Raw genomic sequence first — 7,500 nt, forward strand, 5'->3', positions numbered from 1 at the left:
CTGGAAGGACACATACATACCGATATTTAGATTTTAGGAGGTGACTTAGCAGAAGCGTTAGCACGCCGTGCAATATGCTTAACGAAATTTCGTCCGTGTTTCATGTTCTGAGTTCAAGTTTTGCCGAGGTAAACTTTGCTTATCAACCGTTCGAGGTCGATAAAATAAGTACCAATTGAGAACTGGGGTCTATGTAATCGACCTATCCCTCCCCCGAAATCGCTGGCCTTGTACCACTAAAAGAAACATCGCATTCTATATGGCAAGACATATATGTTCTACAGTTATGGACAGAAGTAGATGAGATAAACGACTGGTAGAACTAATTACATTCCTTAAAAAATAATGCGTCGGGAAGTTAGTGAATTTACAGTAAGGAAGGCAAAATATATTGCAATCTCTGTCTTAAGGAGAAATTCACAATGACGGTGAAAACAAATATATAGTTATAAGCATTCGGTTTATAGTCATCCATAATCCTAGACACCAGAATGTCTTACGTTCAGTTAAACGATACCTTCTTATTTTACATCAATCAACAAATCTCCGAAAACTAACACTGTGTAACTTTTTTCTTTTTTTCTTTTATTTTTTTTTTTTTTTTGTCTTTGGTCAGTAAATGTTATTTCCTATTTGCTTCTATTTAAAAATCAAAGGAAATTATTACTATTCCTTTCAAACTTTGCTTTTCTGTCCTGGACATCAATGTTTTGAAACTGACCTATTTGCTTCTATTTAAAAATCAAAGGAAATTATCACTATTCCTTTCAAACTTTGCTTTTCTGTCCTGGACATCAATGTTTTGAAACTGACCTATTTTCCATTACATCTCAGACAAATTCAGCACTGAGTTGCTGAAGCAGAAATATCATTATAGCAAATATTCTGTTCAATAGCACAGATTTACTTGTCAGTTGCTTGACCTTAACCACTTGAGCAGGTCCCTTAGTGGCTGACAATATGTGAATCTCTGGTGATGAGCATAAGTAATAGGTGGGGGAGGGCATCATAGCCGTGTGTTGAGAGGAATTGTTTGGGCTTCCAATAAACATAAGAAAAGCAAAGTTTGAAGGGAATAGCCATTTTTTATACTTTCTAAGTGCAAACAAATAGGAAATAAGAGTTGCTATCCAAGGAAAAAATCATGTTACACGTTGTGATTACCAACAGCCGAAGGCAGCGACCAAATCTCAAAATACTAACAAACGTGAAATATACATCTGAAGAGGAAATAAATCAGGTAACAAACTGCAGAAATTCTTGTTGTGGGCGTATTCAAATACCTGAAGACGAAACATGCAAAAAGTTCAAGAATGAGGAGGACTTGAAGGTTAATACAAATACGAATTGCAAACCAAATAATCTCATCTGTTGCATCATTTGCACTCGAAGCAATGTGAATTATTTCGGCCAAACAAAATGAAGATTAATTCAGCGTATGAAAGTGCATGAACAAATGAAACATTCACCTCTTGGAATTTCTCTGTGTAGTGAACATTTACGCAACTGAAAAATTCAAAATATTTTTCTTTACTGAAAATAAGGAAACAACAACAAAAGAAAAAAACACAAACTAAGAAAGGCAAAAGAAGAATATTTTATTATAAGAACTCTAAATCCGAAAACAAACCACATCTTAAGACAAATTCCTCTATTCGGATAATTCCATTATCCGTGTGGTTGGAAAATTGAACGAGGAAAGCGCTTACACACACAATACAAAAACTTCGTGTCACTTTGTTGTCTTTTTTTTTTTTGAAGGCTTTTAAAAGAATAGTTGACAACTTGCAAGAAAAAGATTCTTCAAATATTTTAACTGTGCCGAGTATTTTTGCAAAACTCATATATATATATATATATATATATATATATATATATATATATATATATATATATATATATATATATATATATATATATATATATATATATATATATATATATATATATCGTTGTATTTCAGGATGGTCATTTGGGTGGGGGAGACAAATAAACACACGCACTATATATTTTTTTCTTTAATCGTTTATTACTGTTCTTATTTTATCATTTTAACTCATATCCATTGTCCGGAAATCTTTCGTCACGCATTTGTGACCTCTTCAGCAAAACGTTTCCTTTTCGTGTGTGTTCTTGCTCCACTTACTCCATTCTGTTCTTCTAAGGTGTGTTTCCTTATGTGCGTCTGCGTTTGTGTGTGTGTGTGCAGGGGGTGGGGGAGTGTGAGTGTATGCTTGTGTGAGTGTCATAGTTTTTATCAGCAGTGTGGTCTTCCCATCACCAGCCCCATCCTCTCTCCTCACTGTGCTCACTCCAATGGGCTGCTGCACTCCTAAGACCCCAAAAATATGTTACAGTTCCTCTATTCTTCTGTGTATGTGTGTTCGCCCACGGTGTTGACACAGTGATAGTTTTTGTTGTTGTTATTGCTATTGTTGTCACCGCCGCTGCTGCCGTCGTTGTTAATGGTGCTGTTGACATTGTTGTGGTCGTCCGTGAAATTTCTTGTGTGTGTGTATGTGTGTCTAAGGGTTCGCTTTGTATGTTGCATGTATCCATGCCCTTTATATAGCTTTATTTATTTATTTTATCTATCTCTATATCTTATATTTATTCCAGGTATACGACAAATATATTTATACATTTGTTTATTTATCTATTTATTTATTTATTTATATCTATATCTCTATTTCTCATAAGTATCACAGGTAAGTACATATATGTCTATTGTGTGTCTATTACCCTGTACGTTTCTGCGTGTCATTTACGATTTTTTTGTTTTTTATTGTTTTTCCCCTCTCTTCTCATCCCTTCTGACTTTAGTCATATGGTGTGGTGTGGTACTGGTGTTACTGTTCCATTCGTGTTTTTTATTGAGGCTCAGTCTGTCTACTAGTATATGTGTAGTCTGTGTGATCTGTCTAAATGTCGTGTCAGTCCTATGTGTCGATAATATCTTAACCTCTGTGCTATTAATCGAGCCTTCATGTTCTGCCTGAGCATGTTGGTAGAGCACACACGAGCTTTTCCCTTCTTTGAGCTCTCGCCAATGTTCACCTATACGCTCTCCTATGCTGCGTGCAGTCTCTCCAATATTGTCATGTTTCTGCACCGTCCCTCAGTATATCGTAAACTATACACTATATTCCTAATCTTACAGTTCACCCATGGGTTCATCCTACATGCAGCAAAATTGTACTCCTTACAAGGAGACTTATCATCAAAGGAATAGGTATTGCAGACCAAGGATTTTAATGGGGCACCAGGTCTCACTACTACTTTAATTCGTAGATTAGCCTTACTTAATGCTTTTCTAAAAAGGTGTGCTAGTTCGCCGCCAGGGGTAACATTGACGAACATGACACTCTGGTATTTTTTGTTGTCATGCCAAGTGTTGGCCTTATTTATCTTATTACTGGTCCTTTCTGTGTTGTTCCAAGATTTACTCTTGTACAGTGGGTAGATCCACTTAGCATCACTCTCTTAGTATCACTCTCTATGATGGCTTTGTACTTAGTCTTGGCTCTTTTGTACACTCTAATCTTGTCCCTTTGGTTGTAGACAGAGAATCGCATGCGGTGGATGAAGTGTTGTATTTGTCTTTCCAATGCCATAGGGTCGCAGTCCATATAGAGCCGGGATATCGTTGTTGGTGGCCTGGAAGTGGTTGGCCATGCGCTTCTTTGCCCCTGGGATGTTTTGACCACATCATCATATGAGCAGTGAGGATTTTCTCTCTCTCCTCACACCCCCGTATCGTTGTTTCTCTCATATTGGTGATTCGGGTTGCATCTCCTGGCTGTAGTTCGGCAGGCTGTCTACCGCTGTATCAGCCTGCGCAGGGACCACCTGCAGACTTCTTGTCGAGATGCTGTGCTTTTCTACCACTCCGTCTTCTAATGTATTGTTCTAAAATCTGTCTAAATTTAGTATTGGCTATGGTGAAGGGTGTTTCAATTTCTTCATTTGTCTGTTGAGGGATGCAAACTCTTTTGTTGAAGATTACGGTTGTCGGATAAATACGACTCATATCGTATGATCTATGCCATGGATTGAAGAATAGGGCATGGTAAGGTTTGGTGCCATGTATACCCGTTGTACTGCTATCTATCATATTTCTCTTGTTACCAATTCTATAGTTGTGTCATTCCTTGTTATTAGTTGTGGGGGGAAGTGGGGGTGGTAGTGGTGTGGTGGTGGTGGCGGCGGCGGCGGTGGTGGTGGTGGTGGTGGTGGTGGTGGTGGTGGTGGTGGTGGTACTTTGAAAACGGTAGAGTATCTCCATGTAATTATTTCTAATTTTATTGATCATTATTTATTAAACAAGAAGTACCGTCGTTGATCAACATTTTCGAATAGACCAATCACCGTTTCGCTGTAATTATAACGGTTGCAATGACACGAAGAGAAAGCATGTGCTACTCGAACGAAGCGAATATCACACAGCCTTATTTATTTATTTATTTATTTATTTTTATACGCAAGTTGATCACGCGATTCTAATGCGATTCAGTACTGATTTGTTGTACTTATAAAGCGGCAAGAGTGACAAAAGAGTGTATGTATGTATGTATGTAACTAGCTGAATCTGAAAGAATGCGCGATTTAGATGTTTTTATATGCAAGGATATTTACATCCGAAACAGTAATTAGATTTCTAAATGACAAACAGCAAATACTTAGAAACAGAGTGGGTTTTCTCACTTGATAGTTTCTTTAATTTCTCGTTTATGTCAGGTAATTACAGAGTATCTATTCAAGCTACATGTCTTAGGCATCTCATTAATATATATCTACGTCACGTTAATAGCCTTTTGTCTGGATTACTTAATGCTTCATTCTTCGTCTTCACGTCTACATTCCCCATGCACACATAGACAAGAAAGAATCAGCAAAGTCGAATCCCAAATGAGAGCCCATTGATATAACGTCGTCTGTGCAATGTAAATACTACCTCTGGTATTTCTCAATGGTAATATTTGTATATCAGCATACATAGATACATGTATAGGTACATGTGTGTGTGTGTGTGTGTGTGTGTGCGTGCGTTTATGTGTGTGTATGTATGCATGTATGTATATATATATGTATATATTCATATTTACACATATATAAACATACATATACATATATGTGTATGCATGTATTTATGTATGTATAAATGTATATGGGAAATGTGCATCTATACGTTTCTCTCTGTATGTGTGTGTGCATGTACACGTGTGTGCACACGTGCGTGTGTGTGTCTGTGTGCACACGTGCGTCTGTGTGTGTGAGTGCGTTTGTGAGTGTGTGTGTGAGCGGGTGTTTGTGTATGTAATTAAAACTTAATGCTTCATGTATATCTAATTAATGCCTCTTGTCTATTCAGTGCAATAATACGGGTAATTTATTAAATTATGTACTGCTGAATGGGATGTGTGAGTGCTTATGTGTGTGTGTATGCGCGAATGTATATAAGAATTTTTGCATGCACATAAGTATGTGTGTATGTGTGCGTGTGAGTATACTCACACGCATACACACATACATAGCTTCAGAAAAACCTGAATATTTATATGTATTCAAGTATGTATGTGTATATGTGTGTGTGTGTGTGTGTGTCGGTGTGTATGTGTATGTACACAAACGCACATAAATTCGTATTAAGAACACATATGTTTGCTAATGCAGAGTTAGATATTCGTCATTTGACAACAGGAAACCCAAGTAAACTAAATATATCTACAGATATATTCATGCACACACACACACACACACACACAAATACATACATATATATATATAATCCCATACACATGCATGCATACATACGTAGGGCTTCATATATATATATATATATATATATATATATATATATATATATATATATATATATATATATATATAAATATATATATATACATACATACATACATATATATATATATATATATGTAGATATAGATATAGATATAGATATACATATATACATACATATATACATATATATATATATATATATATATATATATATATATATATATATATATATATATATATATATATATATATATATATATATATAATCCTCTTGAATGCATTTGTCCTGCCTTAAAGTCTGAAGCAAATATCTAATATGTACTTCTGCATTATTCTAGATGTCGCCAGATTGGATTCTCTTTGTGGCTGTGTATACCTATGTACTTTTATATGTATTTTACTAAGACTGTTTCTCTTATGTTATTTTATTGTATTATATTTTATTTCAGGTTTCCATATGGTTTTTGTATATGCGCATGTATATGAGCGTGTTTGATGGTTTCGGCTGGTGTGTGTTTTGGGACTGTTTTTAGAAAGAAATGTTTGGTGTAAATATATATATATGTATATATATAAGTACAGCTGTGTGTATGTGTGTGTGGGGGGGGTGGAGTGGTGGGGGGTGGGGGGGGTGAGTGGGGGGGGAGCGGTAGGTGGGGGTGAGGTGAATGAGGTGGATGTGGAAGTGGTGGAAGGCTGGAGGGTTCTGGCGGTGGTGGTGGTGGTGGTGAGGGTGAGGGAAGTGATGATGAGAGTGATGATGGTAGTGGTGGTGGTGGTGGTAGTGGTAGTGGTTGTGGTGATAGTGGTTATAGCGGTAGTTATGGTGATGATGGTGGTTGAGGTGATGGCTGCTTTGTTGGTAGTAGTAGTAGTAGTAGTGGTTGTGGTAGTGATGGTGGGATTGATGGCGGGGAAGGTGATAGTCGTAGTAGCGATGGTAGCGGTAGTGATACCGGTCGTGGTACTCGTAGTGGTAGTCGTGGTAGTAGTCGTAGTTGTGGTGGTGGTGGTAGTAGTGATGCTTATAGTAGTAACAGTGGTGGTGGTGGTAATTGTGACGTGCGTGTTCGTCATACACCCAGGTGATGGTCCATTGTTTTTTTTGTTTTGTTTTCCTTTTTCCTCTTTGCTGCTTCCATTTCGTCATGTCGAAGGTCAGTAAACGAGGGCCGTGTACAATTTGTTCTGAAGTGTACGTATGCAGTGCTGCCGTTCGGGTCCTTTGTAGTTTATTGTGGTTTTGTAGTTGATTAAAGAGAGGTTGGGGACCCAAGTAAGACTGGCTAATCGATGATCAATGATAGATCGAACCTATCGTCCGCATATCATCCCCGCTGATGTTTCCTTCCCTTGCACAAATATGTCAGTTGTGATGGCTATAAATACGTTTCAGTATAGCTTTGTCTTCTGTTTATGGCTTTGAACGTTGCAGCTGTGTTTTTTTTTGTTTTGTTTTTTTTATATTCTTAGTATTTTGTCTTCTGTGTGTGTGTGTGTGTGTGTGTGTGTGTGTGTGTGTGTGTGTGTGTGTGTGTGTGTGTGTGTGTGTGTGTGTGTGTGTCTGTGTCTGTGTGTATGTGTCTGTGTGTATGTGGCTGTGTGTGTGTGTGTGTGTGTCTGTCTGTCTATGTCTGTGTGTATGTGTCTGTGTGTATGTCTGTGTGTGTGTGTCTGTGTGTGTGTGTCTGTGTCTGT

Source organism: Octopus bimaculoides, chromosome 24, assembly GCF_046866305.1.
Source record: "Octopus bimaculoides isolate indiv1 chromosome 24, ASM4686630v1, whole genome shotgun sequence".
Taxonomy (NCBI): domain Eukaryota; kingdom Metazoa; phylum Mollusca; class Cephalopoda; order Octopoda; family Octopodidae; genus Octopus; species Octopus bimaculoides.